The 12,927-nt window shown below is 31.7% G+C and overlaps 1 protein-coding gene across 1 annotated transcript in view; it reads right to left on the minus strand.

The window, feature by feature from the left end:
- LOC118199035 (hemicentin-2-like) overlaps positions 1–12,927 on the minus strand; it is a gene marked incomplete at its 5' end in the record, with an annotated part of 837,377 nt that overhangs the window by 439,526 nt on the left and 384,924 nt on the right. The gene's annotated exons all lie outside the window — the stretch shown is intronic.

Raw genomic sequence — 12,927 nt, forward strand, 5'->3', positions numbered from 1 at the left:
CCATTTTTTTCAAAATTCGTTTTGCTATATAATAATTTTCATTCATTTAAGTGTTTGTCATAATTTTCTTCACGTGTAACGTAATCATAAGAAGCTTCTTTCGAAGATTCTTCAGAGAAAGTTACTTTGACCAAACCATATATTCTTTTATTTCGTTGTATTGAAATTTAACAATCCACGAAACCGTTTCAGTTTTAACAACTTTATTTGCGCTACTTGAAGAGAAGGAGGCCTAATAATAGTATTATTTAAAAAATTGAGTTTTGTTAAAACACATTATACGTTTCCTATTCAAATACATACATCTCTGAAAAGATGCATGATATATATGTTTTGTTAATATTTTCGCAACCTTTCATTATAAAAGTCGAACTATTAATTCCCACAAGCGAAAGGAAAATGAACGGTTACAGTCACTGATATTTTCCGCTATAACTGCAAATAAAATCCTTCGAGTGATTTATGACTAGTTAACAGGATACGAACCAATGAACTGACAAAAGCAACGTCAGAAAAATTATTAACTATCACTATGTATTATGACAAAGAAAAATTATCCATCTTTTTCTTCATAAATGCATTCATTAGCATAAGCAATTGAAGAATCGAGTTTCATACCTTCTGTGTCAATAAACAAATTAAGGAATAGATGAAAATAATAATCTTTGAAAATTAAAGGATTTATGATCCTAGAAAACCCAATTGCCAAATTCTGGTGGTGGAGAATCATCACCCACCACGTTTTTTAGTTCGGGCGCCAATTTAGAGACATTAGATATTATCTGAAAGCAGGAGAGGTGAAAAATGAGCAACGGGCCGCGGGCCTCTTGAATACGTGCTGAGCATGCTGACCATTATACCACGGAGAACACCATTACACCATGCTAAGAAAGTGGGAGAAATAACTTATAATCATTCATTTTAACTTGATATCCGATTAGATTTTTTCTCCTGTTGATGCAATCTACGTTTATTTAACGCAAAAATAATAGTATAGAAATTGAATTTACATTGCTGATTGTTGAATTTTATGGCGTAGTGGGAAACTTGATTCCTTACCAAAAGAGCATACGTATATTTTGTAAACATAAACGTTAATGGGAGCTTTGCTTGTGCTTAAACCGATGAACAGGGAAGAAGATGGGAGAAGGATAACGGTCCGAATAACTTGACTGGTATGTTCATAGGTAGCTGGCAGCAACAATGTCATAGGATACTTCCTATAAATGCTGTCTGGAACATTCGGCTAGATTACTGTTTCCATTATCATCTTCCACAGATCCTTTCCAGGCTAGGATTCCTATAATGTCATCGAAAATTTTGTTTGGATCCTAGCTATCAATTTATTCCCTCTCTTGGATTGCTTTAGTTTATGGTTATATGACCATTTTTTGGCTCATAACTGTCTGCCAGAGTGTATAAAACTTATTCTGTCAATCGAAAACTGTGTCCGCTCTCCTCAGGCCATATTCGCTCTGAATATATAGGGCAGTTTGGTGACATTTGCCATGGAATAATAACGAGGTAAAATAAAAAAAAATTCAACAAAGAATCAAATCTTATTTCCGTGAGATACAGATGACGCTAGCAGTAGCAACAGATCCATCTTCTTACACCCCAGGGGATCCTTGTAAAAATTGACTCTCTAGAAATATATTTTAAATTCCAGGAGAAAAGGTTAAAAAGAATATTCCAAAAAGAATCACCGAGTCCTATCGAAGCTTTCGCAGTGAAAAATAATAAAGTATCACTCAGTCGCCCGATATTGAAATTCTATGCAAAACGTTTTGGGGGAAATATATTTCTGCAAGAAATATGCGATTTCTTGCCACTCCCTTTTTATTACTTTTATGCGAATTCCTATATTTGCTTTCATGTTTTATACTGGTCACGTATATGTTTTCGTCGGAACTTACTCTGTTACATAAACCATCACCGTTTCTGAAGACAGCTGACAAAAGTCTTGCTGAGCTTATGTTTTTACTCTTCAATAAACACGAGGTTGTTTACTGTGTTTGAAGATAGGTAGCTTGCAATGTCTTAGATTAAAGGAGAAAAAAAAATTCCTATAAAAAACTTTTATTGCTCTAATTTGTTTTTCGTCATTAATTAGGCGTCCATGAACGCCATTTCATTAACTGCCTAAATGAAAATATAGTTCATTATACTGCATTGTCAGAAGTTTAAAAGATTGACTCTTTTAAAGATAAGAATTAAAATACCAAATATAATTTAAAAATTAATAAAAATAAAATAAAAAAACGGAAAGTTTTCAGATTTTATATTATGTTCAAAGGATCTTTTTTAAAATTTTTTGTGTTACCTTTATTTATTAAATATCATGTTCTTCGCACTTAAATCTCTTTAAATTCAATTCAATTGCAATATCACAAAATAATTTAAAAAGAGCATGTCTTTAGAATTTTCGATACAACGTCCCACGCACTAGAGATAAAAAAAAATTTTTTTTCGTACAGTGTTGTCATTGCTCGCTTTGACATCGTTGAGTTTCTAAATCAAAAACTCATAAATACCTTACAAAATATGAAATAGATAATAAAACAAATTCCAATTTTGGGCTTCCAGATGCCCATATTCGGGAACAGACGTACGTTGTTCAAAATTCGATGGGTGTAGGTACCGTTGTTTTATCACAATGCGAGAAACATACATACATCTATGCAAATCTTTCATTATTAAATTTCTTTAAATATAATGCAGGACTATAATATTTAGTGGTAACAATTTGAAAAGTATGATTCAAGGCGACAATATTTAGACGCAGCAATTTGAAAAGTTAAACGCTACAAAATGCCAATACGAAATTAATAGGCCGCCTAGATTAACACCCTTTCTGCTAATAAAGTATACTTAGAGCTATTCATAGGTGCTATTTAAAATATTAAAAGTTGTCACACTTTCAGTGCAAAATCTCTTTTTCATCCACCAAGTATCCAGTACCGATGCCAATAAATTATTAAATATTAATATTTAAGACATGAATTCAGTTTCCTAATAAACATTTTAATTACGGGAAGTTTTCGCATATTTTTCTCGTGAGAAACTAACCTTTAAAATTAACTTCAAAATTTTTACATCAGCTAATTTCTCGAAATGTTTCCGTTTGCAGGATTTTTGGGTGCTTGAATATGCAAAAGCAAATTTTATTTCGTGTTTACAGGGGAGGGCAGGGAAGTCTGCCTCGGACTTTGATCATCCGCTCAACAGACTAGAATTTAGTTCTAACATGATGCCAACCAAGTAGTCGGGATTTAACAACATTTGACTAATTTTATGGTAAAATATCGAGGGTCGACATTTCCCTCACCTCCTTACATGACTGGTTTATCTTAAACAAAGCATCAAAACAATTATTTCAACTGTTTACGTGATCATGTTAACACATGTTTGGGAAGAATATTATTATGAAATTGATATCAGTCCTTTAATAAAAGGGTTAAACACAGAATATTTGTTATATAACCAAGTAAACATTATAAGATGTTTTATGTTAATTGACAAATTATCATGATTTAAACCTTTACTTTAAAGTCTGCTTTCCGTTATTCTGACCAGAATGCAGATTAGTTGTTTAAGTATTTACAACGAGGATTTTGAATGTTTCACAGTTAAAGCTATTGGCAGAATTGCCTGTAATTAATTATTATCGCTAGCCGATTATTTCGGCTTTAGTTATTTTGCTTGCCGACATTAAAAGCGCGCAGTTATAATAAGTGAGCCAGCTTAAGTAGGCCATTTCGTGTAGTGGTTTGAATTTGAATTTCAACTTAAATTATTTTAAGTAACTGCAAGTGGCGAAGTTTTGTTTTTGAGCACAAATGGTGCCTTCTGTTTAATTTAAATGTTATTTCAAGCATCTCAGGAATTTATCACATTAATTCAAACTAAAAGGGTAACTCGTTTGTCAGTCTAGTAAGCTTTGAAGGACAATGATTTATACTTCTACACAAGTAGAAATCTACAACTTTAGGGTATATGCTTCTGATCGTGGAATTATTTCAGCCATATTATTAAAATTCTTGCTCCTATAAGACCTTGAAATTATCTACTTCATTTAGCTAAGCCTATGTAATAAAATTCGATAGCATGAAATGGGTATGTTTCTATATTAATCGCTAATTCCTTTGAGGCTGTTTGCTATTTTTTTCTTCTGCCAACTAAAGAACGAATAAGCACATCAGCAAAACGTATCATAAGTGTGAACATATTTAAATAGAATCGTTTATGAAATAAAGGGTATCATGTCCAGTTGACAAATGTTGGAAACTGATGTATAAATTCAAATACTTTCTTTGAACTTAGACAAGAAATTAAAGCGTTAATTTTGAAAATGAAAAAAATCAATATGACTATAAGGTATTTCTCCCACTTCCCTAGCGTGCCTTCGTGGTGTAAAGGTAGCACACTGGGCTGGTATTCCAGAGGTCCGCGGTTCGATTCCCGGCGAAGGCGGTTGCATATTTTTCATCTTTTCTGCTTCCAATTAACCTAATGACTCTACATGACGACCGAGATTCAGTGAGATTAAATTTGAAATTTCATTTTCTTGTTACATATCTACAAAATTTGCTTAGAATTTCAGTACATTTTGTTCGAATGAATAATATATTAAAAACTACTGCCGCGTTGCAAGTGAAAACATTTATGCAAAAACGACTGATGTAATATCCCTTAACCAGTCATTTTAATAGATATTGTTTGATTTCTACAGTCTTTATAATGTCTGGTTCAGAAGTCTTAGTTATTTGCTTAAGCGAGTGTCGCTAGTTCAATAATTATCTCCACAGAAAACAATCTATAGATAAGAGTCGGAATAAATAAAGGCTAAGATTGCCAATGACGTATGCCTATTTTTTAAATTTGTAAATTCTATCATTAAAAAATTAAAATTTCAAATGAATAAATATTTATTCGTTATTATAACGCTACCTAATTATTAGCCCAAAGAGCCCTAGCTCAGAAGGGCTATTAATTTCATTTTGGCATTTTGCGTTGGTTCACTATAAATGTCGGCTCACTTTTCAAATAGTTGCCACCAAATATTAGAGCCCTGTATTATATTTAAAGAAATTAAATGATGAAGAATGTGCATAAATGTGTATATGTTTCTCGCATTGTGATAAAACAACGGTACCTATAGAGCCCTCCAATTTCGAATAACGTACGTTTGTACCCGAACATATGCACCTAAGCCCAAATTTGGAATTTGTTTTAATATCCATTTTATATTTTGTAATACTTTAACGAATTTTTGATTAACAAACTCAAAGATTTCCAAGCAATGTGAGGAAATGGCAACACTGTACGGAAGAAAAACATTTTTATCTCCAGCTAGCGACACTATGTATCGGAAATTCTAAAGATATGCTCATTTTAAAATTATTTTGCCATATTGCTGTTGAGTCGAATTTTGCGGTTTAAGTGCGAAGAACATTATATTTAATAAATAACGTTAACATACAAAAGTATGAAAAACGCTCCTTTGGAAAAAAATATTTTTTTTTCTTACAAAGGGAAAAAAAAGCATTTACAAAAACTGGAAATTTTTTTTTTCCATTTTGTGTAAATGCATGATGTATCGTTGATACATTCTTAGATAGTTATTGCTCTGTTGGTTGTAAACGGCCCAACTCTTGTAAAATGTTTTGCTTACACAAGGAGAGTACTTTTGTTATTTTCTTTTAATTTCTAATTCCTGAAGTTTAAAATAACAAGATTCATATAGAAGAAAAATTAAAATATGGTAAATAAAACATTTTATCATCATTTGAAATATCTGAAGTATTGTAACTTTGACGTGCTTTGTGTAAATGTAATCGGTCTTTAAAATGCATTAGGTTGGTTTTTAAAACTTGTATGCATTTAGAGAAAAATAACATTAATAATAATAAAAATCTGAAAGGTTCAGATTTCACATTACGTCCAAAGGGGCGTTTTTTAAAGTTTGTGTTACCTTTATTTATTATATATCACGTTCTTTGCACTTAAACCATAAAATTCAATTCAATAGCAATGACGCAAAATAATTTTTAATTGAGCATATCTTCAGAATTTCCGATACACAGTTCCACGCCCACTGGAGATAAAAAGGCTTCCCTGCCCCCCCGGTAGAGTGTTGCCATTGCTCGATTTTAAATCGTTGAGTTTGTTACTCAAAAATTCGTTAAAGGCTTACAAAATATTAAACCGATAATAAAACAAAATATAAATTTCAATTTTGGTCTTCCACATGCCCATATTCGTAGAATGATTACGTCCTTCAAAATTCGATGGCTCTATGTACCGTTGTTTTATCACGATGCGAGAAATATACATACATTTATGCAGATTTTACATTATTTAATTTCTTCAAATATAATGCAGGAATCTAACATTTGGTGGCAACAGTTTGAAAAATTAAAGGGACATTTTAAAGTGATTCTACGCAAAATCACAAAACGAAAACAATAGTCCGTCAGGGACAAAGCCCGTTTGGACTAATAATAATATTTCATCATTAAAAATAAAATTATTTGGTATTATTTTTATTATTTTGGGAATTAATTGCATCTTCCCGTGTGCGTGCAGTTGTGTAAGGGTTTAGTAATCCCAAAGGCTCAAATACCGGTGAGGCACAGCTGATTTCCTCCATTTATCGGCTAAAAGTAGTCTCTACAGGATTTCCAAATTAACAAATGTAGTGGATAATAACTTGTCACCACTTGGATTTGGTAGACTCAATCACCTGCCACTTCACAGTCCTTCTTTAAGTGGGAAAGAATGTAGGGAACAATAGCATTGATTTTCCCCGTTTTCTGAGTCTGAAAAGCAATAGTCCCTACAAATGCAGATTAAGTTTCCTGATTCTCTTGCAAACAATAATTCGAATCACGAATTGTAATCGCTGAGTGTTTTCAATTAAAATCAAGCTGGAAATTTTAACAGATATTAATTTAGTAACAAATCTCATCGTAACTGAAATTTTTTTTGTAATATGGTGCATTTATACACTACAAGACACTGATTTGCTCAATACGTTGATAAATGAATTAATAATATCCTCAATTGAATACATATCTTCCTTGGCTATGTCGACACGTATACAAACTAATGTCACATTATGCCCAATCAAATTAAACACTTTTGCAAACATAAATGAAAGTATCTTTAAAAACTTATTGTGTTTCAAGGTCATACATTGCTATCCAATCACATTGAAGCACACGATATTTGTCTTCATTTTCGATATTCTCAGTTTTTTGTTACAAAAATTTTCACCTCTTTCCTTGACACTTTCAATATGTAGATAGGAGAAAGGGAAAACATGTTTTACTGATGGCAAAAAACAAATTCTAATTAAGAAAATTATATTAAATATATTAATTTATGTTCATGTTGTGTTGGGTTCTATTTAATTTAACTAATAGTTATATTGTTTTGTGAGCCTTTCCTGATTTTACTTATTCCCCTCGTATTTCCTCGATAGGATGTAAATGAGTTAGGGTGAACAAGAGTATTTAAACTGGAGCGAAAAAGTGAGACAGAGCATGATTTCGCTATTGTGAGCGCACGTTGTTAGTTTCTATCAGCTGTTAACCTTAATACTGGCTGAATATTCTTGCCGCCAAGTTATTATCCTGTAGGTTCTGAGTCAGACTGTTAGTTTAAACTGAATTGTGTAATCTCGCACTACTCTTTATCTTTAAATTTAGTGTAACATTATCTTTTAAGTTCTCACCGTGAGTGTTCGGTGTTTTTGTAAGCATGTAAGTCCATGACATCTGTTAAATCGATCAATAAAAGGGCCTTTTGCACCTACCCTGGTTTTATCCATCTTCAAGCCTCTGTGAGAATTCGCAAGGATCACACTTTGGTAGATCTAGTCATATTTTACGATAGCTAGGAAAACTAGACCTTACAGTGTAAACTATAATTTTCAAAGTAAAATTGCTCTGAATTTTTAACTGTTAAAGAAATTTAACATTACTCTTAATAGAACTAAACATTTGATATGAGAGGAAATTCAGATTCATCCAATTCTGAAAGCAAAAACAGATAGATCTGAAAATCCTCTTGATGTAAACGAATTTGTACAAAATCTCAAAAGAAAAACGGCAAAATGAAGTGTGGAAGGTATAGTTTTAAACGCAACTGTTCATACGGTAATTGCCAGTTCTGATTTATAACATAAACGAAGAAGAAAAACTTCATTAAGGACACTTGTTTAAACATATCATTTTTTATGTTTATTTAAAATACTAAGAAGTTAAAAAAATGGTATGCTAGATAACGTAACATGTTATAAATATCTCGTGTTTAAAATAGGATTAGGATGTATATTCTACTTAATTTAAGAATTAAGGATAAAACTCGAAGAATAAAATTTGTTAGTCACTTGACAACTGCTAATCCAGAATATGACTGATTAGAAAATAAATGTTTATATTTGCCTACCGAGGTAAAAGTAATTCGCACCTAGTGAGTGACTCAAAATGTATTTAAATGTAACATATTGTTGCTAAATGCCGAGCTGAGGTGAGACAGCTTTCCTGCAAAGCGGGGTTAGGGTTGCGAGAAAGTGGCAGAGAAAGGCAAAGTTGTCATATTTGGCGAGACAAAATTGGCCATAGACGGAACGAGAACATTCTAGAACGCATCCTTAAAGGTGTTTTCGGGAATATTCTCGAAGGTAGGTTAAAGCTATATATAGCCTGCCTGTACGCGGATAAAGTAGTAGTTGTGTCTTGAGTTCAGAGATTACTTTGTGAGCGATCAATCGAGTCGGGAGCTGTACTTCAGTGCTTTGCCGTGAAGCTGCCTTCAGCGTTATACCCTGAAAACTGTGTTGGTGATTATTTCAACATGTTTAACGTAATTTTTCGACTATTGTAAACGTGTCTTTGGAAATGTTTTGTGTAATACTGGCGAACGAATTTTGTTTTGATTCTTCATCCAAGTGTTATCATCAATTACTCCAAATCCATGTACCCGCTGAAAGCAACAATATTATATTTCTTGTCGTCATTGGTCATATTTTATATAACACAGATCAGCACGCGGTGCCCGTTAAAGAGGAATACTAATAAATAACCCACGTTAGCTAATAGCGCACTCATAATACTATTTTCTTAATGCAAACCATTAACGTGACAGAACCATTTGAAAAGCCACAAAACTTTATTTCTGCGTAGTAAAACGCATACGTGTCTGAAAAAATGCTGTTTAATTTTATAGCATTTTAATCTTCTCAGAAGATGAAAAGAGAAACATAATTAAAATATTACATGTGCCTCACATTATAAATTATTTTACATGAGTGAAGTGAAGCTGCATTAAAAAGGCAATCTGTAAACGTTAAACGCAATGGTAAGCAAATAGAGTAATAAAATATACGTTTCGAACTTGCTCTTCTGAAGGGGGATAAAAATTACTATTAAAATTACTCCATAAATGAAATCGCATATAACATCATATTCAGCTTCAGCTTCGCTATTAGAATAATAGTAGTAAATAAAAGAATCCATTTCGCTTTATTAAATTAGATTTTTTTTATTTTGACAAAACGACTTAATAAATTCATTAAATATTTGGAAATTTATTAGCTCATTTAATTTGTATTTCTTGCCTTATGATATTTAAGTTTTTTAAAGTTGTAATGTATCAGATTCCAAACATTTCAGTTACACTTACTGATTTTGAAAAATAATTCATAAATAAAAAATTCCATTTGTTTTTATGACTGAGTATGAATTAAGAAAGATGCTAGTATTATTGATTTAAAGAAGAGCTGTATTCCAGTTACATAAATCAATTTGATTCGCAAATTCTAGCTAGTTTTTCAAACTTAAAAAGAGTAGACGATGTATTATGATTAATTATTAAATTACTTTAGTCCACTTAAGAATTTAGTTATGTATGTTAAGAAAAGTGTTTTATCAGGGCCATATCACATGGTGATTAACTAATGATAATTAACTGACACAAAGTTGGCTCAAGCTCTAATTTTTGATAACGTATAGGTATTTTTAACTGCAATGTTGTTTAGGAATGGATGACATTTAAACATTCTATCAATTAAAATGTATTGTCGAGAAGTATGGGACCAGAGAAGAAAGATATAGTGGTCGCAGATTCTATTCCCCAGTTTTATCTCCGTGAAAATCTCAAGAGAGCTTAAACAGATAGCACCTATGTGCTTTATTGTAATTAATAAATCAATTCAATACAATATTATATCTCTTCACATGACAACGATTGCCAGTGATATTATTGAATGGTATATCTATTTTTGTGTATGAGAAATACAGTGGTTATTTTAAGCAAACATTTTTTAATTGTTAATTATTTTATTTGGTAAAAGAAGAAAAATTGGTATGGTTACAAAAATGTAAGTATCGACTTGCTGTTTTTTAAGGAAATAAATATAATTCGAAAAATCTGAAAGGTTTCAGATTTTAAATTACGTTTCAAAGGGGCGTTTTTTTAACGTTGTGTGTGTTACCTTTATTTATTAAATATCATGTTCTTTGCACTTTAACCATAAAATTCAGTTTAACAGCAATGTCGCAAAGTGATTTTAAAATGAGCGTATCTTTAGAATTTCCGATACACAGTTCCGCGCGCTGTAGATAAAAAGGTTTTTTCCCCCACGTATAGTGTTGAAATTGCTCGCTTTGAAATCGCTGAGTTTGTTAATCAAAAATTCGTTAAGTTTTGCAAAATATGAAACCGATAATAAAACAAATTCCAAATTTCAAATTTTGGCTTTGAAATGCCCGTATTCGCAGGAGGATTACGTCATTCAAAACTGGATGGTTCTATGTACCGTTGTTTTATCACAAAGCGAGAAAAATACATACATTTATGCAGATTCTTCACTATTTAATTTCTTCAAATATAATACAGGGCGATAGTACTTGGTGGCAACGATTTGAAAAGTGATACAGCCTTTTAAAGGTTTCAAAGCAAAATCGCAAAACGAAAACAATAGTCCTTCAGGGACAAACTCCTTTGGAATAAATATGCAAATTTTTTGGCTTTTTGTATCTAATTGCACCATAAATAATAAAGGAATCATACATTTAACTGGAGCTATAAGACCTGTGACAAGTCCCATAGGTGGGCTCTAGCACACATTTATCACTTAAGAACTTGACGGAAGACTAGGAACAAAGAAGTCATTTTATTGATCGTTGTGCAGTCTGACGCGCTGCTAAATGCCAGGTGAAATACCTAGCTGAGTAGAAGCACAGATATTTCTATTAATATGAGAGCATGTAATAATGAAATAAAGCTAACATTTTGAAGCAGTGGGTTTAAAACTGTATTGAAATAACATTAATTGTAAAATGGATGTCGTATTTTTAGATCAAGAACATTAATGAACTGTAAATTCTTGAAACATTATATATATGTAAGAAAAATAAAGCATATGTAAAAGATTAAATTAACAGAAAAATCAATTCCCTTCTATATTCTAAAAATAGTAACCTCTATTTGTACTGTGTCATTTCGAGAAAAATCTATGTCATATGACTCTTACATAATTCTGATGATGTAAAACTCAAACAGCCAATAGTAATTTTACAGCAATATTGATCATCCAAATCAAAATGCATTGAGAACCAATACTTACTCAGTCTGAATTAAGATTTCACTCTGAACATAACGCACTTGCTTTTCCCGTTTCGGCTTAGTTCGACTACTGTCTGTCTACTGCTGCTTTCTTGCTATAAAGTTATCAAAAATGTAAGCCTTTTGGAACAGGCATAATTAATGTGCCAACTTGATTGTGGCCGCAACATGTTTACTGGAATAAGAGTTAAATTAAATATACCTTGACTGTCAAATTTCTTATTCCTTGTGGATCGGCGTTTCAGCATTCTACGGCGTCGAAATTCTAGCTGTTCATTGTGGATGCAACCACCCGCGTTCTACTACTGAATCTATTACAGATATATATACAATATTTTATTCGAGTTTTATATATATATTATATATATATATCTTAGCACTGTGGAGATTTATTTAACAGCTGCTTCTAAACAGTACTGAGAGAAATTCACGTTTTTACAGGATAAAGTCCATTCTTATTATTCATTTTGTGTTGATATTTTATTGGAAAGTATAGGAAACGGAAGAAACTACTTGCATAATTTCCTCATCCGAAATCCCGAGCTTGCATGCGATGGTTCTGTAAGCTGCTTTACAAAGGTGGAATATCCAACAGAGTATAAAAGGACCTGGTTATTGCCTTGAAACATGAATGGTGAAGTTTCCATCGGGTTGTTTTCGATACTTTTGTTAAAAAAAGCGACCGATGCCAGTCGTGCATTACATTTAACAATGAACCTTCATTAACGCTTTCTAAGGGACTTTACACTCTGCTTTATGACACTTTACACCAATGACTGAATAAAAAGCATTGCTTTGCTATATATTCCTTTTCTACGTACAAAAAAGAAGCAAAAATATAGGCCGCTTAACAGCTACACATTTTATTAAGTTTGCTTTTATTTCACATTAAAGCATTTTCAGTAGATATTCTTTCACAAAACATTTTCTACGATAAATAACTGAATTATAGTTTACGGATAACATAATATAGTTTTAATAATATTTTCTCTCTAATGAATAATTCAGGACGATGAAAAAATAGCCAGCATCCCCGACAGCATATTCCAAGGACTTAATGGTTACATGAAATTGCGAATGAAACGCGAATATGCTTTTACGTGAATATTGCATTTATTGCAATATTCACGTATCTTTATGTAATATGATGAATTTTAGTTGATAACTGAGAATAAAATAGTATTATCAACATTAAAAAAGTATCCAATGCTGCATTGTAAATTTATAGTATAAATAAATTAATAAATATAAAATAATTGTAAATTTATAGTGTTTATATTTCTTTCTGTCATG

Source organism: Stegodyphus dumicola, chromosome 1, assembly GCF_044657685.1.
Source record: "Stegodyphus dumicola isolate Sdum_Otavi_A_Nest chromosome 1, ASM4465768v1".
NCBI classification, from domain to species: domain Eukaryota; kingdom Metazoa; phylum Arthropoda; class Arachnida; order Araneae; family Eresidae; genus Stegodyphus; species Stegodyphus dumicola.